Raw genomic sequence first — 27,712 nt, forward strand, 5'->3', positions numbered from 1 at the left:
GCTGAAGATGGCATATTCAAAATGAACTTGGCCAGGACTGCGTCACTTACGCCCCTTCCGCGCGTTAATCCACCCCTAGTCTTCATGCAACGCATCAAGATCTGTTCGATCGCCATGTCACTCCAAATTCCGCAATAATATTTTTCCGAACGTCTAATTGTAAAATACCCCTTATCCACAAACTTTTCAAATTCGGCTGCATCCATTTTGTCTCTAAGTTGGTACATATCTTGTAAATAGATTTGGGAAGACTCAGCGTACTTAAAATGCCCTGTCGCGTGAAAAAAAGGCAGCATCTTACGGACAGTAGACAAATGTAGTTCCCAATTACCGGATCTCTCGGCTTCGATGAATTGTTTAACTAAGGTAACTGAATCATAATAAAGTCCCCAAAATTTAGCAGTAGGTCCCCTTTTTTTTCAAATTTTCCAGATGATTAACAAATTTATCATGAATTTTTATAAAATCTTCATTTTCAACCGTAGATAATATATCGTCAATATTATCAAGCATTTCTGTGATTAAATTATCTTCATTTTGCGTTAACTCTAAAGAAGAATGAATTATTCGACCCAGAGCCAAATGAGCAAGTGTGTGTCCTCTTACAGCTCGACTATAAGCATGACCATCTAAAATTTTGTCTACTGAGTTTTCGGCGTAAATTTTCGTAAACAGATCTCTGATACCGCTGCCTTTTGTAAAAAATTCAATAGATTTTAAATAAGAAAAAAGTAAATGCAGCCCGCCCAACCTCACGTGCACGTGTGAAAGCTCGCCTCTATCCCGACAAACTAGCAAAATTTGCTTAGATTTACGAAATTGTGGCTCGTCAAATGTAACAAAAATATCCTTTTGACCCAACAGAATACGTTTGTCTTCAGCTATTCGCAAGGCAGTGTATAGAGTTTCATTATTGCTTGGTGGATTGTTAATGAATGGGAGAAATCGAACTTTACTTTTCTCGTATGGTTGATGTTGGGTTATAGTCTCCATAAATCCATTCCACCCTTTGAAATCATTCGGATATTTAATTCTACCAAACAACCACAGTAAATCTGTGGCGCGTAATTTAACTACGCGATTAACTTCTACAAATTTATTCAAATCGACAACTTCCACGTTCTTTAATACCTTTTGACATGCGTCTTTTGAAATATATTGTAAAGCGATTTTACCAAATTTTCCGACGTCGATTGATTTTGGTAATTTTGCCAATCGTGGCACACGTTCAACTGAAGTAACTACATTACCAGGTGTGAGAATCTCTATGCCGCCTTCTACGTGAAAAGTATTTCGTCCGTCAATTGTCCGTACGTCGTGGTCAGCATTGTCAAATACAATCTGAATGTAAGCGTCGCTATAAATATCGGATTTTTCCTCACTTCCCAGATAATTCAACAACGAAGCTTGAAATAATCTAATTTCATCATAAGATGCACAAATGCCTGCTGCGTTCAAAGTCTGTATGAGTTCTCGAGAGCCATACAGTTTATCAAACAGCGCCGAGGCCGATCATGATAGGTGATAGATATGATCTTGGACGAGTAGCAGAGATAATCATATGTGCTATAGTTACAATTAACGGCTCAAAATCAAGAGGCTTACGTTTGCTCTTTAGGATAATTTCTTCTAATAAAACACGTAGAGAATTGGGTATATCAGCATTAACTTGATCAAGAAAATTTTCCGGCGCAGGATAAGTATGCGTATCGTAAACTTGTTTTCGAATATCTTGAAAAATTACTTTTCCGGCTGATTTACAAATACTTTCACGCTCTTTCTCTTCATTCAATGTTTTTTGTTTTGCATACCAACTTTCAGTTAAAATCTTTGCGCCGGCGTCGATGAAAGTGATAATATGACCACATTTCGAAGGATGTATGACAATATCATTACCGAAAAATGTGTACAAATGTTCTTTCAAATATTTCATGTCTACGTCACGGTCACCATCAAAATGTTGCAAGATAGTTTTTAAACAAAATTGACATTCTTCTCGATGTTCCATCACGTACGACGCTATAAATTGAGCAACTTTAGCAGTATGAGACTCTTCTGCCGAAGTCTGAGTGTTAGTCTTATAGTGAAATTGTTGTAAGCAAGATTTATGATATCTAGCTTGAACTTCAACTAAATTTGATACAGATTCGATACGACGTAATACTTGTACAGTTAATTCACTTTTTAATATACCACATCTCTCAATTATTGATTGCTGAAATTCGGGAACGGTTACATAGGAGACTTTCTCACGACGTTGAATAGGCTTTTTTACTTGTTGATGAATAAAATCTTTCGACGCGTCTTTTCCGCAAAAGAAGCAAAGATTGATGTAATCGAACGGAACTGATAACGTCGAGCGTGTGCCATGCGAAGATGCGGCTTTATTTTTTTCTTTTTCAACCTTTCGTATGTATTGGTCGATTTTTTCTTGCTTAGTATACGACTTTGCGCAGTTTTCATGAACGGTGTTAGACTTATTGCGCTTAATATTGTCATGCCGGTTATCATCTCGTTTTTTACTTGCCTCCAGAACTCTCTTCAACGCCTCATCTTTGACCTCGCGAACTTTGGATTGCGGAAGAATTGGTTTGTCACACAGTATACAAATGTTCTGCTCCGAAACTGCATCGTTAGCTCGATCGTCAGCCATCGTGCGCTGTACTAGAACGGAACCAATTAATTTATTTACAAACTGTGTTACAATTATTTAAACGTATGTTATTTTCCTACAATGAATGACACATATTATATAAGATCCCGAATTTGACAGTTCGTAAAAATCAAAACATGACTTAGCTTTATCGGCCTAAACATGAATAAATGAGTATTTGATCGCCGCATTAAAAAGAGTCATTCAAAATTACAATTGCACGACAAAATATCTGAGAATGCATGAAACTACATATAATATTCCATTCCAAATAATTAACCAAACGATTCAACTCTTACCCACGCTACGAACTATCTCTCAATAGAATGTGCACGTCCAGACCCCCTGTGGCGACGGCTTTAGGTAGATGGCTAGCCAGGTAGACGAACCCGCACGGAGAGAGCGACCCATGCTACCTTACATCTTGACTTGGTTTGGCTTGTCTATGAGAACACTCTGGAATAAAATTTGACAATTCAGAAAATTGATTCGCAATTTAAAAAGTATAATGTCGGAATACAAGTATCTATCTTCAAATTGCGATCAACACAAATATAATGTAAATCCATTGGAGCATTTCTATTATTCGGGACTGCATGATAGTTTGCCAAATGAGTACGACAGTTAAAGTCGAATTGCTTCGCGCACATTACAATTGAACTGAAAGGTACTTACTTTTTATAATGTAACAGAGAAAATATTCAAGTCAACTTGATATCGATGTTTGAATAAACACGCGATTAGCAAGGACGCCGCAACGTATGATGCCGTAACACAGAAGCACAAATTGTTATAACACGTGTCTCCCGCCAAACTCCAAACTATATTAACCCTCCGTGGCCGCACATCTGGCTATAGCTCCGTGCCATAGAGCAGGTAACAACTTTCACCTGGCAACTGATGCGCCATCTTTCTTCTCCACAACACAGTCCCTCAATATTGCCGGGAAATTTCGAATTGGAGTTATTGAAAAAATAATATATATGATATACGTTGATTACTATTTTTATGACACTTTTTCAGCGCCTTATTAGAAGGTAAAATTATGAACAATTATTTTTCCAAACCCATTGTACATGTTTTTAACGGTCTGATAATAATTGTCTTGATTTAAATACCGAAGGACCGTAAGAGTGTATGAACTAATAGCAAAAATAATTGACCGACTCAGATATTGAAAGTAAGTTCATGTGTCGGTACGTTATTTTTATAAACAATGTTATTATATCGCACCAAAAATGTTACAAATTCTAGTCCCACTCACCGCCGGTGAGTAATGTATCGTAGGGACAAATTAATAGGTTATTTAGATTCCTCTCGATTCGCTATACTAAATTAAAAAAAAAACGTCAAAATCGGATGAAAACAAACGGAGATAAGTTCAATTTAAGAGCGCGCAACGATTTTTAGCTCGCCGACTCATTTTTCTGGCTGAGCGCCGAGGTTCCCCCACCACCGCGCCTCGGCCGTCGGCGAGCGAATTTTGCGTGCGTCGCTTCCCCTTTGTGATTTATTTGAAAGAAATGTAGCAGGGTCGAGTATTGAATCTTCATGTTCATGGCAAGTGCAAGCCCACAGGAAAACGAGTGAATTTTTTTCATCGCGAAATTGTTGTTGTGTAACCGCGTACACGTGCTTGACTTTGAGAATCCATAACTTTGAATACAATGATCGGAATCGGACGTTTAAAGCGCCAAAAGTTTCCTTTTTCCAAGCACTTTTCGAGGAATCTTCAAGCTTTCCATTCGAGTCAACTACTGTGGCGCTATTCATTTTGCAATTAAGGCGAAAATCGAATTTTTCAAAGAAAACGTCGCACGGGGTGGTTAATAATTAAAAATCATACATTAAATTACGGAATTAAGTAGTTGAAAGCTCTAACAATGATGACAAAAATTGGCGACAATGTCATCGGCCGGCTTGTCATCTCTATTTTGCGTTAAAAATATCGCCTTTTTGAAAGAAAATTTACTTAACTAATACGATAAGTCGAGAACTAAAAAAGATAGCGATGTCGTTCTTTCACGGATTTGATCGTTGAAAAAAGACGTTTTCAGAAAGTGTAATATGTTATAGGTTCGTCGAAATTGTCAATTCGATTTTCGATTGCGAAAAATAGGCCGTTTTTTCGTGTTTTTTTTTTTTTTATTCGGCCGCTGCGCCGGACGGTAATGGAATTTTTCAACTTTGAAATACACCATTTTGTAGGAAATTTCCCGCTCTACAACTTTGCTTATTACAAGTTTTAACGAATACTTGATATTTCACGAGTAATATGCAGAAACGTGATGAAAAACAGCCCATTTTTGCGTGTTTTCACCTTCTCCGATTTTTGGTGCAAAAAGCTCCGCAAAAAAAAAGGCGCTGGGTATCAGATAATGTTTCTGACATTATTCTTGAGCGATTCCAACAATAATCTCGGAGTTGGCTCTTACATCCACCTCCAGTTACTATTCGCCTGGACTATAAACAAATAAAATCTAAATTTACATCAGAACTTCTCATTTTTTTAAGTCGTAAAAAATAACAGAAATATTTTTTTTTTTCAATAAATAGTATTTGATTGTAATTTTTTATATTATGATAGCATTTTTTGTGTATAAATATGAATAACTTTTTCATAAATTTCATTAGATTCTGAAAGTAAATTAATTTCAATATTTCGAATTATGAAAAATATAAAAGCTAGTCATGAAGGAATGGAAAATAATTGTGCGCTGTGACGGTAAACGTCAAATTAGCGCTGATAATATAACTTAATTGTCGCCTGTGAGGGCAGCACCTACCGGGGGGACGAAATTCGTAACTAAGGAATTCGGCACGCGAGCAGACGGAACGCGCGCGATTGAAACCGAACTAGTGAAGCGTCAACCGTCAACACGCCCGTTCGCCCTTGCTATTTCGCCGTTGTCAATCCGAGTGCCGCTTGAATTAAATCACCAGTGGAATATCCAGAGCAGCAACATCCAGCCATCTACAATCGTTGCTGCCAAGGTGCCATACGATTGCCAGTTCGGAGCCAGATCAAGAGAGTGTGTGGGAGGTTTCGCCATCGAGGGCGAAACCATAACCGCGTGCGCGTGTTCGCGACCGGCGATAAACATTCAAAACTGTTCCGCTCTGTACGAGTTATTTGTGTTTCTTTCGATCGCCTGCAATAATAAGGTAAGCTGGCCAGCTTAATTTCGCGATCGCGGTTGCATGATTGATAATTAATTTCCGATATTCGAAGCGTGCGTGTATCGGCTCTAATAACAAAGAGCAGCGAGCGTACCGGCAAAGCGTGTTGTCGATGAGCGAGCGTCAATGTAAACAAACGCGCGGGCCGACTTAGTGTAGTATTTGAATGATAATAAAAGGCTCCGTCCGTGTTATTAACAAGTAATTTTGACTCGCTCTTTTCGTATAGCTTCCACTCACTTTTCCCAGATTAGAGGACTTACTGGTTGACTGACGCCCGATTCCACATGCTCTCCGATTTATGTATTGAGCATAAATAATTATGCGCGTCCTTTTAGTATAATTGCGCGAATAAAATAATTAAACGGTTTTACCCCGTTACAGCGTATTGCAGTAGAAAAATAGTGGTTAGAAAAATTTAACTTGAAGTATTTTGTCTAACTACAATTTCACTATTTTTCAAGGACATCGTTTAAGTACAAGCTTTTTCCCATTTTCTTAATAACTAACTTTTGTATAATTTATATTTAATATATATGTAATATATTTAATATTATATTTAGTATCACATGGATATATTTTATAATTTTAGTGAACGACTATTCACCGCCATATTCAATCTATATTACTGTAACAATGAAAACTCAACTAATAGCATCATACTTTGGTGAAAATTTCTGTGTGGAATACGTGATTATGTACGTTAATATTTCAATATAAATATGAAGTTGTAACACACACACACACACACACACACACACACACACACACACACACACACACACACACACACACACACACACACATATATATATATATATATATATATATATATATATATATATATATATATATATATAAGAAATTATTTATTTGGGGATTCGGGAAGCAAAAGACATTCCCACGACTGAATAACGCGTCGAACATAAACATGTTAAATGCACAGATTTGAAATCGGGATGAGGAGTGATACAGCGGCGAACAAACACAACAGCGGATCAACACACTAATCCTTTACTTGTCAACAATCGATTACAAGACGGCGATCTCACGCCTATATGCTACGATATGCCGATACGATGCTGCCCAATAACAAACGCGAACTCGAAGGTGAATCGCTGGCTGGTCAGCCTGCTGATTCTCTTTTTTAAAACCAATTATTACACTAATACCCGACAAACACTTTTCGACGTTATTCTATCAACGGGGTAGCCAGCAGATTTGCCGCGCTACCGCCCATCAGCTGGCGCCCAAACATGCAAGAGAGAGATATAAGAGAAAACAGGGCACCGACCTCGACCTTCAGCCTCTCCGACGGCTAGAACAGTGTGACGTCACTGGTGCGTTTCTTACTGATCGCCTTGCTGGAGTTTGTTGTCGTTGCTGTTTTCCTCTTGCTCGTTCTCTTGTTCACTCTATCAATCTCGCTGCCTTAACTGTTGTTCCGCTCGTTGCTGTTGTCGTTGTACTGCAGCAGCGTCAAAGCCCGCTCACGCGCACACCCGCGCACCTTGCCGGTTACCCACACGCACCGGTGCCGAGTATCCTTCGGGACACGGCTGGGCATGACTCAGCCACATACTCCAATACTCGTCTGCGCATCAGGCGTGTCTCCGAAAACGAAAACGTTGACGAAGTCGCGGGGCAACTCCGGAAAACCGTTGACTTCGGTTAAATCCGCGCGCGTACCTTTCTCTGCTTAAGCCCAGCAGATACTCTCTCCTTAAATTTTCTCTCTCCCTCTCTCTCTCACTCTCTCCTTCTTCCGCGACATCTCGATCGCTCCAGCCGTCAGCTCAGCCCGTCTACAGCACCTCGAACACAAAAATCCAAACATGAGTGTGCGTACCACATGCACACACTCTCAGCTTGGCGCGGCGCACGGACAAAATCGGCCTCTCCGTTAGAACTTGATACAGTCGAATCTAACGCACTGCCTGCTCTCGGGAGTAGCCGACCCGCGCACTGCACGCCGCGCGTCAGCCAATCAGAGCGTTGGACCAGGTGCGCGTATGCTTCCGCTGGTGAGCGGAGATCTGAGGGGCCCGAATAAATTTGACACCGGAAAATATTATACGCGCTATACTTTCTAGAGAAAAACAGTAAATTTGATGGTTAAAAATGTATTCCTTACTAAATAAATGTAAATAGTTTATTTATTTACAACTTATATGTTACATTTGGTTTTCATTTCTTATATTACTATTTGTGTCTCGTATCCAGTTTGTGTAGTTGATTATGTATGTGTTTTGTGTGTGTGTGTGTGAGTGTGAGTGCGCGCGTGCGTGTGTGTGTGTGTGTTGTGTAAATATGTGCATTTGTAGGTGTGTCTGCAACTCTTGTGTCCCTGTCTTCTGCGCCTGTCTGTTCCTCTTTCCTTCTCATTTTTCTTCTGATTAATCTTCTCTTCCTCTTTCTCTCTCCAAAATCTGCCTTTTCCGCTCTTCTGTTTTTTTTTTTTTCCCTTTCTTGCATGTTTTCTTTTCAGCTTTTCCTTTATTACTTTCTTTTGCCTTTTCACCTTTGCCTTTCCTTTGCTTTTGCTCTCCTTCTTGCTAATCATTTCATCTATCTTTCTCCTTATTAGGGCTTTGACACCTTTTTCTTATTTCCTATTGCTCCCTCTGCCTTTCCTTTCCTCAACCTCACTTATTTTTCCTTAGTATCTTATGATTTGTCTTCTAGTTTACCTTTTTCTTTCAATTCTTCGATTTTTCTTCTTTTCCATTTTGCTCCATCCTCCAATACCTGCTTCCTCTCGCTTGTGTAGTTGCTATTACTTGAGTCTTGTGTGTGTGTGTGTGTGTGTGTGTGTGTGTGTGTGTGTGTGTGTGTGTGTGTGTGTGTGTGTGTGTGTGTGTGTGTGTGTGTGTGTGTGTGTGTGTGTGTGTGTGTGTGTGTGTGTGTGTGTGTGTGTGTGTGTGTGTGTGTGTGCATGTGTATGTTTATGTTTGCGCGTGTGTTCGTGTTTTGTCTGTATGTGTGTGTAGATGTGTCTGCGAGTCTTGCTTCTCTGTCTTCTGTTTCCGTCTCTCCTTAGGGTCTTGCAGCTTCGTCTTCTTGCTTTTCTTTTTCTTTCTTCTCTTCGTTTCTTCTTCTTTTCCTTTTTATCTCCATCATCCACGCTCTTTTCTTTGCTTCCTATTATTATTTTTTCCCATTCTTCCCCTTCCTTTCTGCTTTTTTCACATTTTTCTACTATGTGCTTCCACTTTTCTTCCTCTTTCATACACATTCTGCATCTCTTATTATCTTCTTTTTCCCAATACCTACTTCCTCTCGTTTCATTACCAACCTAAACCTTTCCCTTATTGGCAGGCCTTTTTTATTCTTCCCTCTCCTTGAATTTCCTTTAACCTATACCTTTTCATTTCTTCTTTCAGCTCTTTCCACTCGTTTATGTATATTGATTTTTCTAGTTTTTCTTCTAGTTCTTTTTCATCTTTTTTCTTTAGCTCATCTCTTATTTCTTCCCAAAGCTCTTTCCTCATTTCATCTCCCTCTTTCCTCTCTCTGTATATTTTACTTTTTTCCAGCCTTTCCTCTCTCTCCTCCTTCTTACCCTTTTTATCTTTTTTCATTTCTTCCCCTTTTCTTTAATTCTCTCCATGCTTCTTTTTTTTATTGAGCCATCTCTTTCTTCTCTTATTTTGTTTTTATACTTCATTGCTCTTTCTAATGCTGTTTCTTTCATTTCTTGTCTTCCGGTTTCCCATCGTATTAGGTAACTTGGCGTGTTTCTATCTAATCCTAATACCCACTTTATGTATTTTAGTTGTAGTCTCTCTATTTCCTCATATCTCTTCGATCCCCAGATTTCTGCTCCATACATAATCACGCTTTTCGCCAGAGCATCGAAGAGGTTCATCCTTAGCTCCCAATTTTCTCTAAATAGCTTTTCTCCTAGCCCCCCATAGTCTTCCGAGTCCCATATTTATTTTCCCTTCTACCTTCTTTATCTGCTTTTTATTTCCGTTATTTCTGCTTATCACATATCCCAAGTAGTTGTACTCTTTAACCATCTCTAACTTCTCACCTTCCCATTCGAATTCTTCTTCCTTCCCTCCTATCCTGCATTTAACTCTAATCCCCTTTCTTCCAGGTATCTTTTTAATTTTTTCAGCATTGCTTTCATTCCACTTTCACTATTTGCCATCATCACTATATTATCTGCATATCCTAATGTCCATATTTTCTTCCTTCCTATCACTACCCCTCCTTCCTGCACCTGCTTGATCTTCACTTCCAGGTCGGCGAAGGCAAGATTAAATAGCGTGGTGCTCAAAGGGCACCCTTGCCTTACGCCTTTGTAAGTCTCAAACTCCCCAATTATTTCTCCTCCAACTTTTACCTTACTCCCTGTTTTCTTGTATATTTCTTCTATTCTTTTCCTAATTTTTCTATTTATCCCTTTCTCTTTCATTGTTTTCCATATTTTCTTCCTCTTTATTTTATCAAAAGCGCCCTTCATGTCTGCAAAGAATACAAACAGTTTTCCTCCTTATTCCCTTATTTCCTTCCCTATTATTGTTTTTAATATATATATTGCGTCCATTGTTCCTCTTTTCTTCCTAAACCCCATCTGCGTATCGCTGAGCGTTTCTTTAGCTTCTAGTTCTCTTTCCAGCTTTTTCCTCAGTATTTCCGCATATATTTTATATCCCGTATCCATCAGCGTTATTCCTCTATAGTTTCCTACTTCTTCTTTCCTCCCTTTCTTATATATTGGTACTATTATTCCCTTCCTCCATTCTTCCGGATATCCTTCTCCGTTCCATATTCCGTTTAAGCATTTTGTCATATCTTTTATCAAGCCTTCCGTGCCTTCCACCCACGCTTCATTTGCTATACCATCTTCTCCTGTCGCCTTTTTCTTTTTCATTTTTCTTATTACCTCTTTTACTTCTCTTTCTTTGATTTCTTCACCTTCCTCTCCTTCGCTGTCTTCGGTTTCTTCCCCTTTGCTTTCTTCCTTTTCTTTCTCTCCCAATTATTCCTTGAAGTGCTTTATCCATTCTTCTTTTCCTATATTTACATCTAATCCAATTCTTTTCTACCTATTGCCATTCACTTTATCCCAGAATTTTCTTCTCGTCTTATCTTTTCTTATTTCTTCTGCCACTCTTTTCGCCTCATCTTCTTTTGCTTTTCTTATTTCCTTTTTGTATTCTCTCTTTGCTTCTAGGTATTTGCCTCTGACTCCTTCCCCTTTTCTTACCTTATTTAACTCTGCCATCACCCTATCCCTTTTTACCTTACTTTCTTTTCTCCACCAGCTTTTTTCGATCCTTTTTTTCCCTTATCTTCTTTTTTACAACTGCGTTCTTCACTCTATTTTTTATATCTTTCCATTTTTCTGTTCCTTCTATTGCGTCTTTCCATCTCTGATACTCCCTTATACCTTCTTCGCTCCAGTCGTCTATCATTCTTTCTTCCTCTTCTTTTCTTTCTTCCGCTAGTTTGTCTCTCCATTCCGCCTCTATTGGTAAGTGGTCCGACTTTACCCTCTCCTTTATTTGAACCCTTTTTATCGCCTTATCACCTTCCTCGTTACCTACTACATAGTCTATCGTTGATATTCCTCTCGCTCCTATATATGTTATTTCTCCCTCTTCATCTCCTTCTTTTCTCCCATTCGTTATCACTAAGCCCCTTTCTCCTAGCCATTTTATCATTTCTTCTCCCTCTGCGTTTAACACTTTATCCTTGGCCTTTATTTCTTCTAGGTTTTATTCTGTCTCCCATTCTCTCCTTTCGTTTCCTGTTCTTGCGTTGAAGTCTCCTCCTATAATTATTGTTTTTCCTCTGTTCTCCTCTATCTCTTCGCTTATGTATTCATAGTTTTCCTTCTTCTCATGTTGCATATACACCGATGCTATCATGTATTTCCTCCCTTCGATCTTTATTTCTCCTACTATTACCTCACTTGACCTTTCTTTCTTCCATTTAACCTTACTCATCCCTTTCCTCTCTCTTACCGCCATTATTCCTCCCCCTATTTCTCCCCCCTCCCCTTCTTCCTTCCCTTCTTGAGTCTCTCCACTCTATGTTGTACCTTTTCAGTTGTTTCTCCACACCAGTTCTTGCCCCTTGCCTCTTCACCCAGGTTTCCGTTAGCCCTATTATGTCGAATTCCCTAACATATTCCCAATCGTCTTCCTCCATGCTCCTCACCCCCGCCACGTTCCAGAGTAGTATTTTTACTGCCTTTCTTCCCTCTCTCTCTCTTTTATCCCTATTGTTTTCGAAACCCTTCCGCCCCCTTTCCTACCATTTTTCCCTCTCTCTCGCTGCATCACCATTCTTCTTCCTCTGACTTCATCCCGATATGCCACATCTTTACCTCTTTACCTTTACTTTTTATTTCTTTCGCTTTCCTTCTTACTTCCTCTCTTATCCTTCTCTGCTTCCACGTCCAGTCCTGATCTATGTATATCTTTTTCTGTGCCAGATTCTTTTTCTTCTTTATAATTCCTTCTTTTTGTTCCCATGAAGCGCATCTAATTTGCCACATGTTTTTTCTTCTTTCTCTCCAATCATCCCTCTCCGCTGTCCCTCCTATTCTTCTCAGATTCACTATCTCTCCTTTCATTTCTAGTACCTCCCTTAACCAGACCTCTGCCTCTCCCTTCTTTTCCCATCTTAACTCACCCTCTAAATCTATCACTATTATATTGTTTATCCTACTTTCTCTATCCATTTTTTCTCTCATATGCTCTAATTCTTCCTTATTACCTACTTCTGTTCCTCTTTGCTTCTTGTTTCCTCTTTCTATGCTTTCTTTTAGTTTCACGCACTCCCCTTCCAACTAGTCCATCCTCTCTCCCCATTTTTCCTGCAGTTTCTTTTCTCTACGTTCTGCTTTTTCCCTTTCTTCTTTCGTCTCTTTCTTTCTTTCTTCTCTCTCTCTCTCTCTCTCTCTCTCTCTCTCTCTCTCTCTCTCTCTCTCTCTCTCTCTCTTGTTCTTTCCTAACTTTTCCTATTTCCTTCTCCCATCTTTCTTCTCTTCTTTTCCCCTCTGCCTCCATTCTTTCCATTTTTCCCATTATTTCTTGAAACATTTCTGTTCATTCTTTCCTTTCCTCCTCCCATACCTCTCTTAATTCCCTTATATCTGTCCGTATCTTTTCCATTATATCTTCTGCACCACTACTTTTTCCCACGTCTCTTATCGTGTTGTCCAATCCTTCTCGCCCCTCCCCTTCCATCTCGCTTCCCTCGCTCTCACTCTTGCATCTCTTTGCCTCTCTCATTTCTCCTCTATTATTCTCCCTTAGCCCCTCTCCGCTCTCTCTCCCCCTCACTACCTTTACTCTTTTCTTCTTTTCCTCCTCTAGGCCTTTCTTATCCAACCTTCCACCTTTATCTCTTAATTTTTCTATTGTCACAAATCTTTCCATCACTATCCCGTACGCCTTAATTCGACTCTCTAAATCTACCCGTGATCCCACCTTTATTCCCTGTCTTACCTTTTCTGTCTCTGCCTTTACTTCTTACCGCCCCTCCTCTCTGCCTGCTTTTGCCGCTTCCTGATTTTCTCTCTTAACCTCAACTTTTATTTTTTCTTTATTCCTCTCTCTCTCTGCTTTTTCCTGCTCTTCTCCAGGCCTCTCTCTCTTCTCCACTCCTCCACCGCCTCCACGCTCTTTTCATCTCTATTTCTCTCCTCAAACACTTTTCCTCTTTAACTTTCTCACCAAAACTCGCACTCACATCCAAGACACGTCCACACTCCCCTTGAGTGAGATCTAACCTCCAATAAAAGTAAATATTAATGCATATTTTCCACGTGGCTTGGGTAATTAAAAAAATGCTTCATTGATGAAAATAAATAATGTTTTTGGAGTATTGCTTTTTCGTGGTATTTAATGTATACGTATATGATGGTATACAAGAAAACTACATACAGCTAATTATGCACTAAGAGGACAGAAGGTCAAAACCTATTTTCCCTTCCAATATTAGATATGTATAGTTAATAGATAGAGCAAAATTTGAAGAATAAATTGAGTTTTCAATTTCTAAAAAATATTTCATAGATCAAAAATTATTAACAGTTAAACTTGCAAAAAAAGTTAATTTTTCAATTATTAACTTTTTAAAAATGTATTTTAAAAAAAACTACAAGAGACGTTTTCATCTTAAAATGACCCAAATTATCTATAAAAAATTGTTTTGTTGAAAAAGAATTATTTGTACACGATTATTTGAACAACTGAGTTTTAAACAAAGCTTAGGGGTTTGTCGTAAAAATTATTAGTACCATTGGATTCAGCAGGTAAAAATACATAAGATTACATGGTTTTTACTTTCTGCTGTCTTAGAGTATACGGGATACCCGGTTCCCGGACTAGCAGTATACGGCAGTGTCTGCCGCGCAGTGCTTAGGGAGAGAGAGAGCGCGCAGTGCACGGGAAGGCAGTGCGGTAGGAGGTAGTGCGTCAGGTTCGACTATACGTTAGGCGATGAGGAAATTCATATTCTATTACCTTTCCTATCTTCTTTTGTTGTGCATATTTTATATCAACCTTGAGATTCAAATATATTTTTCTACACATTGTAAGATCGACTATTAAATTTCAAAATCCCAGCAATGGCCAACCTTAAGTTCTTGCGCAAGTATATATCTTTTTTTGCAAAAATGGCTTTAACAGACATTGATATAAAGAATCCAAACAATTTATGGCAGTCACTTATCCATTACAATTATTTATTTTGTTCTTACACACTGAAAGAGTCCATGCGTTTATAATAGACTGGCCCAACATCCCACAAAAAGATCGCACTGTCCATCTGTTCGATCCGTCGTTTACAGTATAGAAATGCGGCTCCTTTTGCATTATTGTAATGTCTAACAATATTTGGTTTTTTATCTGTAATTTAATTCGTATCAAGAAATAATGAAACTACGAAAAGGAACTTATGGGATTTCTCTTTTTTGAAGCATATAATATGGGAGTTGAATCTGTACATTAACAAAATTTGGTATAGGTCGCTTTTGAGGTGCTACTTTAAATTTAGTTGATATCTCTCTACTGTTTTTTCTTATAGTGCCAGTTATCTGTATATTATATGAGTTCTCTAGGCATTCGTGTAACCGAGGGTGGCAAGCAAGAGTTAACTACTGTGGATATGATAACTTCATTTTAAATTAAATTTTATTTTACCTATTAAAATTATTATATCTAAATATCCAAAAGTTTCAATCCTCTTTATACTTTTATTAGCTATATGCCAGTTTACTACCTCTTCTAAATATGTGTTCATTTTGATAATTACATTTTCTATTTTTGATCATCTATAATTATAGCAGCAGCATCTGCGTAAGATAAAAGTGACTCATAGGTATCTTATTAAGTAAATTATTGACATATAAAATAAATAACAACGGGCTTAAGATTGTTTCTTATAGTACGCCAATGTTTACTTCCTTGTAAAAATTATTTTGTTTTCAATTCTTACTCTTTGTGGTCTACTATTTAACTAACATCTTATTTATGAACAATTCCTTGTATTCCATATCTATTGTAATGGGTGATTTGGTCGCCCAAAAGTCAAAAGTTGATCATTCACCACCGCTGTTCTCTCTCTCTCTCTCTCTCTCTTTCTCTCTTTCTCTCTTTAGCTTTGAGCTCCATTCATGATCTTGTACCTGCGTGTGCGTATTACCCAAATTATGTGCTAATTTTGTTTATTTATTTCTGCCTCTACACGAGCAATCGAGCGGAATGAGCCCAAACAATAACCACCATAAAGTCAAGGCATTAATAGAGGGAAAGAGCACGCGGGGTCACTAAATATCTCCCCTGATCCTGAAGCAACACACGCACATCTGCACATACACACTATGGCTTCGACCCATTCCAATCCATGAAAATCTAGGAGAAAATGAGGGGCAATCAAAATTTCAGGAAGAACAAGGCGACATGGAAGAGAGTTTCTAGTCGCGGTTGACGATGGTTGCCTTTGTCCGTGCCGCGTTATTAACTCAGCTGTTGAGCGGTCCAGTCACTTGGGACACGAGCGATTGTAAGTGTTGTTTAGTCTTCGTGTTACGGTTTGAGTTGCACTCTGCTTTATGATACCCGGTAGTTCGTTTGTTTAGGTTAATTTGCCTTGACTGTTGCAGGAATTAGTATTAGATCTTTTTTTAACCAAATCAGACTAACTTTGTCGGCTGTAATATTCAGTTACTATATAGAAAAGTGCAGAAGTAACTTCTCAGACTCATAAATGTCTGTAATTATTCGTAGCTTCCCAAACGCGCATTTATTCTGCAGAAATATCTCGTTGCGTTATTTAAAGTTACAAAATAATATTAAGTTTGAGTTGTTTCGTCCAATTACTTAATAATCTTACTTGACTGCCGTAATTTTGCTCTACCCTTGTCTATCTTTATTTTCCCTTTCTTAATTACTTTATCGTGACCGACCAAGGAGTTATCTACCATAGAACCGACACCAATTTAATTACTCGCTTTGGAAATCAGAGAAGTATTGCTCCAATTTCGCAGAATTATATACCGCGAACTAAATTAATCAGTTTCTGGTGCTCAACTTCAATTATTAAGTTTTTCTACTTCGGTGAGATAATAGCCAATATAGATCGTTACGCTGTATAGTTTCTTTTGTAATATTATATATATATAATATCATGATTTACGGTATCAATGTATACCATTGTTACCTCTAAAAAGGTTACAATCCTAGGTCTACTATCATCTAATTACCATTCACGATGTCAATTAATCTTTTGAGACTGTCTTTCATATCAATATTTTAAACCACACTGTCTCTTATGAATGATATATTTCTTTTTTATAAAATTATGTCGTATATTGAATCATCGCCTTACGTAGAGAGACCACATATGGACCAAATGCAAACAACTAAATCTACAACTCAGAATATACTAGAGGTTATTAGGCAGAAAATCTAAACTGTCAATTGCAAATAAACTATCAATATAGCGGAGAATACGTAACCCAGTATGGATATACGAGGTGTGTTCAAAAAGTAAGGTGACTTTGTATTTTTAAGAAAAATTTATCAATATTTATGTTGTCCCCTTCAAAGTAATCCCTCTCAGATACAATACACTTATGCCAACGGTTTTTCCAATCCTCAAAGCACTTCTCATAAGCACTTTTCGGTATAGCCTTGAGCTCTTCCAGTGATGCAGTCTTTATCTCTTCAATCGTTGCAAATCTCCGTCCTTTCATAGGTCTCTTTAGTTTTGGGAACAAGAAAAAGTCACATGTGGCCAAATCCGGTGAATATGGTGGCTGAGGCATGATTGTGGTGTTGTTTTTGGCCAAAAAATCTCTCACAAGCAAAGATGAGTGAGCAGGGGCATTATCGTGATGCAAAAGCCATGAATTGTTCTTCCACAATTCTGGGTGTTTTCTTCGTGTTACTTCTCGCAAACAGCGCATAACTTTAAGATAATACTGTTTATTGACCGTACGTCCATATGGTAAGAACTCCTGATGCACCACGCCATGGTAATCGAAGAAAACAGTGAGCAAAACTTTGACATTTGATCGAACTTGACGTGCTTTTTTCGGTCTTTGCTCATCTGGGCTCTTCCATTGGGACGATTGGACTTTGGTTTCGATATCATAACCATATACCCATGATTCGTCACCAGTTATGACCCTTTTGAGTAAATCTGGGTCGTCGTTGACGTCATTCAACAGTTCTTGAGCGAAGCTCATGCGACGGTTCTTTTGGTCAAAATTTAGCAATTTCGGAACAAACTTCGCTGACACTCGTCTCATGCCCAAAACGTTAGAAAAAATTTCATGGCACGAGTCAAGCGATATACCAACATCCTCAGCAACTTCTCTGATAGTGATTCGACGATTTTCCAGAACAATTTTCTTCACTGCTTGAACGTTTTCATCAGTTGTTGACGTGCTTGGGCGTCCAGAGCGAGGCTCGTCATTGGCATCTTCCCGGCCATCTTGGAAGAGTTTGTACCACTTGTAAACATTTTTTTTACTCAGAACAGTTTCATCGTATGCCATCGTCAACATTTCAAGTGTTTCGGAGCACTTTATTTTATTTTTTACACAAAATTTGATGCAAATCCTTTGATCCATATTTTTCGATAGCAAGAAATCGCCGAGCACGCAAAACACTTATAACCTTTACGCCTCTCACAACCAAACAAAAAATGCTATACACTTGAAACTTGATACAGATGTTCGGGAAGAGTGTACCAACATAACAAAACAAAAAAATCGATAATCGAAAGTACGTTGCCCGTGAAATTTGAAAAGTCACCTTACTTTTTGAACACACCTCGTATGTTATTCCACTTTAGGGCTACAAAATCAAACATTGATATGATTGAAAGATTCAAAAATAGACCTTAAGATTTATATATTATTTTGTATAATAATATATGATTTTAGATTTTAACCCATTGAGGCCCACGCCAAAACTGGAAGAGATAGCGTCAAACTAACTATGCGATTTATAGGCAAATCGAAAAAAATACCTGTGTTTTTTCTTTTACCATTTGCAATTGTTTATAAAAAGTTATTTAAACAAATTACCAAAAAAGTTATTGTTTTCCAAATCTGATTGCGGAAATCGGTTCTACGAGAAAAAACATGAAAAAAATGTATGGAACATTTTTTTGTCGGACTTCAATTTGTCATGAAAAACAGCTATCAAACATTGATCATGTAATTCGATTGAATTTATATGCATTGAATTGATACCGACAGTCACAAGTGATTCAACCAGATAGTTGAGTTCAGTTCAGTTGGAAAAAATTTTTTTTCATTGTAAAAATTTGTAAACCGTGTTAGAGATCACGTTTGAGTGGCGGGCTAACGGTTTTACAGAAAATTTTGAGTTTATTTCTTGATACGAAAATTTGATTTCTATCTGACTTACAGCGAAAATCTATAATTTCTTGTAAATTGCTGTCTATTTTTGAACCAAGCAAAAATGACAAGGTGGATGGTTAAAGATTCAACCAATATTATTGAGGATGATGATATTGATGATTCCTGAGCTCATGTCGATATATCGTTCATTCCTGGAAATCACGAAAGCTCAGATGGGAATTCTGATTGCAATGTTGTCGAAAATATATCATTTGAATTGATTCCTGTTGGTTCGTATGAACATATAAAAAGCGCATACAGCAGCACTCAAGAACTATTAGAACCCAATCATGTTTACGATTGGCAAATATTAGATTTGAATAATACCTCAACTATGAATAACGATGATCCCTTCAACGTTCTATCCGTTTCCTCTTTGTATTCTAAAAACTCTTTGGAATTATTTGAAGTATATTTCTCAAATTCAATGAAAAATCATATTATAGAAGCTACAACTGAAAACAATTTTGAATGAAGTATGAATGATCTAGAAAAATTTATTTTTATCATAATGGTTACTATTTTCAATTCGAGAAGGAATCTCCGTGACTATTGGTCAACTAAAAAAATCTTACAATGTCCAGTTATTTCTGAACTTATGACAAGACATTTATTGAAATCAAGAAGAAAATAAGATTTTATAAACTTCAAGATGAAAATAAAAATGATAGTTTGGAAAATTAGAAGTTTGTATGCTTCTAATTTTCCAAACTTTTCCAAACTAGAAGGCTTTAGGCTTGGTATGGTTTGGTTGGGTTTGGTTAACATAAATATATTAAATGACAAATGGAAAAATATATTTGTATTATAACCAAGTAAATTATACATAAAATTATTTAAGTTACTAAGTTAAGATTTACTATACAGTGCCGGTCAGCCACTTTTACCCCCCCACGGGCAAAATCAGTCTAACTTCAAAGTTTTATATCTCTGGTAGAAATTAACGTACAGAGACGCGCGCGGGTGCGTTTGAAAGGTCTTTCGGAGAGCTTTCAAATAATATGACTCACGGTTGCCATCGATTGTTTTTTTAAATTTTGCATCAATTATGCAAAATTGAAAATTCTGAAATTTTTTTATTATTTTTGACAATTAGCCAATTTTGGAAAAAAAATCGTACGAAAATTTGAAGTACACCATTTTTTAGCTATTACCAAGCCCTATCTGAATCACTGATCAAAAATTTATTTTCGTCAAATATGACGCGCGCACGGGCATTTTTTCCTGGAAGTGACAGTTTTTTTCAACATTTTTTATCTCCGTCAAATTGTAACAATCGAAAAAAATTTATAGGAGAAAAAATGTTTGTTTTTTCACGTAGAATACTGCAATAATTTTCTTTTCGGTTTTTCGAAAAATTTTTTTTTTCGGTTTAAATTATTTTTCAAGGTCGAAAAAAAAAGATTTTTTTTTTTGATGTAATTTACGATACTTGTTATGTAGTATTATTGAATGGGTGGAAAAAAATTTTTTTTTGTGGTTTCTCATCTTTTTAGCGTACCGACTGTGAGAAAAAAAAAATTGAAAAAAACCGAAAAAAAAAAATTTTTCGAAAAACCGAAAAAAAAATTATTGCAGTATTCTACGTGAAAAAACAAACATTTTTTCTCCTATAAAATTTTTTTCGATTGTTACAATTTGACGGAGATAAAAAATGTTGAAAAAAACTGTCACTTCCAGGAAAAAATGCCCGTGCGCGCGTCATATTTGACGAAAATAAATTTTTGATCAGTGATTCAGATAGGGCTTGGTAATAGCTAAAAAATGGTGTACTTCAAATTTTCGTACGATTTTTTTTCCAAAATTGGCTAATTTTCAAAAATAATAAAAAAATTTCAGAATTTTCAATTTTGCATAATTGTTGCAAAATTTAAAAAAACAATCGATGGCAACCGTGAGTCATATCATTTGAAAGCTCTCCGAAAGACCTTTCAAACGCACCCACGCGCGTCTCTGTACGTTAATTTCTACCAGAGATATAAAACTTTGAAGTTAGACTGATTTTGCCCGCGGGGGGGTAAAAGTGGCTGACCGGCACTGTACATTCTATACAACGTTGAAATCACAAGATAAATTCACATGTACAAATAGAGAACCTGAAACAATAAATATGTACAATAATGAAAATTAAAGGCAATAAAATATCGTATAAATACGTTAAAGAATTAAAAAATATATATTCACCAAAATTTGAGCCATGCAAGTTTTTAAGCTTGAAAGTTGATAAAAAAATTTAATTTCCAAACCTCAACCAAGACTGCTTTAAACTGATTGTTTTATGAATTTACAGAGGAAAATCTGAAAATATAAAAAAATGATAATAAAATAAATAATATATATCAGTTAATATGCAAATGTAAAAGTAATATAATAATTCGGCATATAGTCTATTTGTATTATTTAATAAAAAATAATGACTGAAACTAATTACGTAGAAAAATTATTACTGTCATACTTTTAATGAGAAAACAACTACTATTTTAAACATAAGAAAGCAATCATCGCTTAAATATAAATTGAATCCAAACTATTATTATCATTATTAGTATTGAAAGTATTTTGTTTCATTATTATTTGAATTTTGCCAGGAATTTGAAGATGTTTCATAGATCATGATTATATAAAAAAATATTTACCAGAACAATTGCTGTACAAATCACAAAACTTAGTAGAATGTTGTGTGAATGAATAATTATCCAGCTAAGGCTTCAAAGTAACTCACTGAAACATGAAATAAATTATAATAATTAAATTTTAATCAAATTAATAATAAAACTCAACATGAACTACACTTAAAACTTTGGATTGTACTTGTATTTATTATAAAGACTGCGCTTCAAAAATATTTTTGTTGTCGTTAGACTTCTTTTTTGAGTTTAAAGAGCTGTTCCTTTTTTTGGATTGAAGACTGGAGAATGTCGATATCTTCTCTTCAATCAGGTGATCTAAGAAATCATTATTATTTTATGTTATTCAAGACAATTGACTTATTCTTTATTTGGTTAATTAAAAAAACATATATTCAAGGTAGAAACAAACTATAAATCAAATATTGACATTGAATTAACTATTTTTAATAAACTGTTTTCGTATTACGAAATTTCGTACAGCTAATAATTTAATATTCTACTGTATTGAACATTTTCAGTGAATTAGCTATAAGTATTTAAAATAACCTACAATTTTTATTATTGTTATTAAATACTTATTTATATATGATGTACATTATTTACCTATAATAACTGTGATGTTCATACACTTTCAATTTGTATTCAATGACAATATTTATATCATAACATTTTAAAAAGTAATTTTATGACACGTGCTTTGTACTTTGATATAAAAGTGCCATATCCGTCAATTTTGTGAATTCATTATCAGTGGATCAAATACTTTTTTGTCTCTATATATATATATATATATATATTTACCTGATCATTCAAGAGCAACATGCATAAGCTGCATATTGATAAATATTTAAATTGATACAGAAAATTAATCAAGATAATACGTTGAGCACGTTGGACGCGTATTAGAATCGCGTATAGCATGAACACAGCGACAAACGACAGAGAGACACAATACACAATGCTTTCAAATGAGTCTACTTGTCTAGCAGTCTAACATCAATGTATCATGTCACATGTGCCTTAATCGTTGTTTATTTATTTTCAATTATTATAATAGTTTATTATTATTACTATCACAGTGAACTCATTGGTTGTAATATATGTCATTAATGTGAATTTCCAAGGCAAAATCAAAATCATACATTGTTGAAGTTCACATTGATTAATGGGGATAGACAAATCCAATGCGTTATTTGGAATGATGATATTCCACAATATGCTCAATTAATATTTTTCTATAGACTAAGTTTTTTGACTATGATAATATCAATTATCTTTTTACTTTTTATAACAATAATTTTTATAATGTTTTAAGACAAAATTCATTGAGTCGTTCATTTCATATCTAAATTGGCATACACACAGTATTAAAATTTCTTGATTATATGTACAACACAATCACATTCAAAATTGTAAATTATATGTTCTTTTGTATAGAAAAAATAACCTTTACAGTAATAATAACTTGAATTCATCAATATAATTGGTACCATTACAAATCTTTGACTCACAACTAAAAATGATACAATTTGCGATACTGCTATTTAAATGTAACGCAATATTCAATCTGGAAAAATAAATAATAGTAAGCAAAGATAAAAAGCTGAATACACATGCATGCTGTCACCAGCATCTCTTGTCCCAGGCATTACTCATATAACTTGAGTTCATCATTGGTACAATTATAAATCTTTGACTTGATTATACCCCAAAATGTCCAAAATGAAATGTCCAACCCAAAATGTGCAAAGGAAAATGCCCACAGAAAATAATGTCCACAAGTCAAATGTCCACAATTGATATGTCAAATATGTCCAAATTTTATTCACGTATTAAGATGGTGACCAATTATTTTGAGATATTCCAATTCATTTTCTTCGTCGACATAACTTTGATATGCGGCAACGACGGCGGCAATACGTTCTTCGGCTCGAAGTTGGCTGCTTTTAGGCAATTTTTTCACTTTTTTACCCAAACTTATTTCCCGCGACATATACTCAACGTCAGCCTGTTCTTTCTGGATCTCCGTAAGAAAACTGTAGAGGCTCGGATGACGGCGACCAACTAATATTTGGAAGCGGTTATGCCAGCCCTCGGAAGCATTATTTGTCCGCGCAACTCCTTGAAGAACAGAGTTGTACTGATTCCATAGGGCTGGCGCGTACCGAACTCTTACTGCTTTTCTCCGGCCAATTGCTCGAATACCTCGGACGTAATTAATTTCAAAGTATGTAGCTATTGGAATAAACTCTTCTGGCATTTCATTTTGAAAGAGGTCGAATATCTCTGGCACATTGTCTGGGGGCACGTAGGCTAAGGCACACATGGAATGCGCAGCTTCTCGAATACTATTGTCATTCGGATCGCCGTACTGTTGCTGTAGACCTTCAGATTGTATTTTCCGGTATATGCTTTGACGAAGATGAAAGAAGCACAGTCGAATTATATTTTCACCGAAATGATTTTTCACAGCGTTAATTATCGCCAGCTCGAAATCAGTCATTACAATCTGAGGATGACGTATTCGTATACCGGCCTCTTCAGCAGCGGAGAGAGTAACTTCTATGACTTTGGAGTATGCTATTTCTTTTTTATTTGCCAAGAGTGCGTAGACTAATGGTATAGCGATTTTACGTTCAGTGCCTTTGTAAGTTTGGGTAACTGAACCCATTATAGTAAAAAGCTGGAAGAAAATCGATGGTACAGTGTCGAACGTACCATCTAGGAACCAAATTGTTGAGCTGAACAGCAATCGTAAATTTTCGCGCGTTGCGAACACTAATATTCTGTCCGAATTGTAATCCTCGTCTGTATGAGAGTCATACATCAGGAAAGTATCTCCAACGAGCGTTTTTGTAAAAGTTTCAGGTATATCTTAAATGTTATACTTTATAATAAATGTATAGCTGCAGGAGATGGTATGTAAAAAGATATGTTGACTCTTATACCTTTTATGTCTTCTATGGTAGTGGGATTAGACGGTAGATGCAGTAAACGTTCGCGCTGTATAGTTTTTTTAATGTTGCCAATGTCAGGTAAACGAGCTTGCACAGCTTCATTACAATCCTGTGCTTCTCGCGTTATAGCAGAAGGAGGACGAGCACGGTCACTTATAGCCGAACGCTGTTATATCAGCTAAAATTATTTCTATTCAATGTAGAAAAATATAGAGTGGTACCTTAATATTTCCCATAATGCGCACAGATTCGACTTCTTCGGGATTAGGTTCATGAGTGTGAGAGTTTGCCGACCCACCTCTCCGAATCAAAACACTGCGACCCGTGCTGACGGTAGTCAAACGCGCGGCGCATTGACCTCGATATCGACACTTCCAATATTTTACATCACCTTTGGAAGTCGATGCAGAGTATAAGAAACCGTCAATGTGTCCATAAGTAGAAGACCCTTTCTTAATTATTTCTAATGTACGATATGCCATTGTCGAGGTTCAACGAAAATTTTGAAAAATCATGAGTGAGAGTGTACACAAATGTTAATACATGTAAGATATGAAAGGTTATGGTGAATGAAAAAAACGCTATCGGGAAAACAATCGAAAGCAAAAAACTAATGAAATACATATTTTTATTTTGGACAATAAATAACTGTGGACATTTTGGCTTGGACATTTTAGTTTGGACATTATGGGGAGATACCCTTTGACTTTTGTCATACGGTTTTTAGATAATTTAAACATATTTTTTAAAGAAATTATTGAACAATCTTTCAATTAGCAAAACTACGTGTCTAATCATTTAGAAGTATCGTGGAAGTAGTACACAACATAATAATCTACAATAATTCTTAAATGCATACCTTAAGCCGTAACCAAAAATAACACTTTATCTTGATGATAATAAAAATAAATTTCTTAAACTTCAGCATAGATTAACACACGATGAACAACATTCAATCAAAAAGAACTTTTATTGAAATTTCACAGTACATAGCTCATACATATTATATATTGTGACGGTAAACGTCATATTAGCGCTAATAGCCTAACCTAGTGGCTGCCCGCGGGGGCAGCACCTACCGGGAGACGGGAAACGTAATGAGGGAATTCGGCACGCGACGAGGCGGAACGCGCGCGATTGAAAATGAACCAGTGAGGGATTAGCCATCGACACGCTTGGCCAAAAGTGCAGAACTATCTACTGATACGGAGAACCGCATATCAGAATAACTACCGATCGCAAAGCCGTGCCGCATAACCTTCTGACGTCGTTCCGAGTGGTCCTGGGAGCGTGAAGACAGATCAGCTACGAGGATCGAGGGTAGATAGTTGACGGAACTGAGTGTGTACGAGTGTGTGCGTGAGTGGTGAGTTTCGTCATCGAGGGCGAAACTGCGAGCGAAAGACACCGCAATCGACAATCGGACAGTGCACAAAGACACAGCGTCCTGTACGGGATCCCCCTTCCCCCCTTGCAATCCGTGCGAGAGCTGAAATAAAAAGGTAAGCTGGTCAGCTTAATTTCGCGACCGTGATATAATTGCTAAACAATTACACGCGAGCCGAATGTAATGTAACATTCAGAAGTAATAAAGAGTTTTGGTCTGTGATATTAACCAGTACTTTCGACGTGTTTATTTCGTATCCGTAGATAGTTGGTTGGCCGACACCTATTCCCTCTTGCTCTCCGACTTCTGTATTGAACATAGGTAATTACGTGCGTTTTTCAATACGATTACGCGGATAAAATTAATTAAACGGTACCCACCCCGTTACAATATATATAGAATTTTACAACGTAGAACTTGCATTAGTCGAAGACATTTTTTAAAATCAAATTCAGTGTTAAATATTGTCATCTTATGTATTATAACGGGGTTTCTGCTCAGCTTCGCCTGGACAGGAACAGTTATATAATATATAAGTCGCGGGAAATAAATTAGGTTGCTCTCCAGAGCAGCACGGTGCTCCTGCTCCGGGTGTCCTGGGTCCAGCAGCTCAGTTGCCTCCTTTTCGGTCAGAAAGCTTGGCCCGCGGAGAGTGTCGTAGGCTACGCGTGAAGATGCGCGACGGCCAAAGAGAGAGATTCGCGCGTGTACAGTCGCATACACAATTGCAATTCAAGGAACAGGGAGTCGGTGGGAAATAAGCACTCGAATATAATTGAAAGTAGAGGCGTATAAATTTTAATTAGCAACAAAGGAATACATAGTATCGAAACGCGTCGATATAAACAATATTAATCGCAACGCAACAAACTCGCAATAGTTTGACAGTGAAGCGAACGGAACTGCGCACGCGCTACGCGGTGAAGGTCGCGCAAGCACCCGCTCTGTTGTGAGTTGTGCACACTGGCGACAGCGAATCGGCGCGCACCGTTCGAACGTGGAAGCGACAAAAGAAAAGGCGAGCGTAAACGCGCGGCTTAGTTAACGCAAAAAGGGAGAGAGCGGTATAGAGAGAGAAGCCAGGTACTAGATCTGGTACTTACAGTATGGTCGCTTGTACGCCTACTCTAACCCGCAAACCGAGGGCACACGATAGCGGGCTCGCTCTTGCCGCGCACTCGCTTCCACTGGTCGGCTGACTCGCAACAACGCCTCTCTTATTGTGTAGGCAGCGTACGTAGGCTGGATGTCCGCGGTAGGCCTCGGCTCGCCAGAAGGAAATTGAAGAATACTCCTGACGACTCGCGCGAGGGACGTTAACCCGTCGATCGTCGAAAACGGACTGTATCAATATTCGAAACTCTCTCTCTCTCCTCGCAAGGAAGCGTCTCTCCGCGAGGTCCGCGCCGCGAGTCGATATCGATTATCGTACGCAAGTCGCGTCGCTTACCAGTTCGCTGACGTCCGTAATGCTGTAATTATTCAAACAATATGGTAATTTATAATGATTATTAAATATATTAGTTACTGGCTTCTTGGGGAGAGAGAGAGACATAACGAATATACAAACGATTCGTTATAGTATTAAGTGCAAAAATACTCTGTAAATATTCTCTATTGTGACAATTTAAATTTATGTTATGTTGTTAAGAATTACATTATCTTTAGATTTTATATTATTACTTTGCACAATCTATTTAGTTTTTTTATCTACTATTTTGCACTATGTATTTAGTTTTTTTATATTACTTTACAACAAAATTTTTACATTTTACTAAAATTTTTACATCATTTCTAAAATTACTGATATGATCGGAATATCAGAAGGATCTGTGAAAACAATTTTGAAAGACCATTTGGGCCTACGAAAAGTCAAATCTCGTTTGGTACCGAAAACGCTCAATTTCTTGCAAAAAATTCGCCAAAAATTCGAAGCATATCGTTCCGCAACCACCGTATTCGCCTGATTTGGCTCCGTGTGACTTCTGGCTATTCCCAAAACTC

General features: G+C 37.0%; 1 protein-coding gene and 1 long non-coding RNA gene across 2 annotated transcripts in view; one reads left to right on the forward strand and one right to left on the reverse strand.

Annotated features, from left to right (window-relative positions):
- Positions 1 to 27,712, forward strand: part of LOC131663150 (protein wings apart-like) — a 334,256-nt gene that overhangs the window by 256,189 nt on the left and 50,355 nt on the right. The window lies entirely within an intron of this gene.
- On the reverse strand, positions 20,693 to 22,266 carry LOC131663157 (uncharacterized). The gene is made up of 5 exons (XR_009301831.1): positions 22,166 to 22,266; positions 21,546 to 21,679; positions 21,371 to 21,455; positions 20,919 to 21,032; positions 20,693 to 20,830 (listed from the first exon to the last, which is right to left on the reverse strand). It is a non-coding gene; the product is annotated as an uncharacterized LOC131663157 (long non-coding RNA).

Source organism: Phymastichus coffea, unplaced genomic scaffold, assembly GCF_024137745.1.
Source record: "Phymastichus coffea isolate CEN01 unplaced genomic scaffold, Cenicafe_Pcof_1.1 PCOF00002, whole genome shotgun sequence".
NCBI lineage: Eukaryota > Metazoa > Arthropoda > Insecta > Hymenoptera > Eulophidae > Phymastichus > Phymastichus coffea.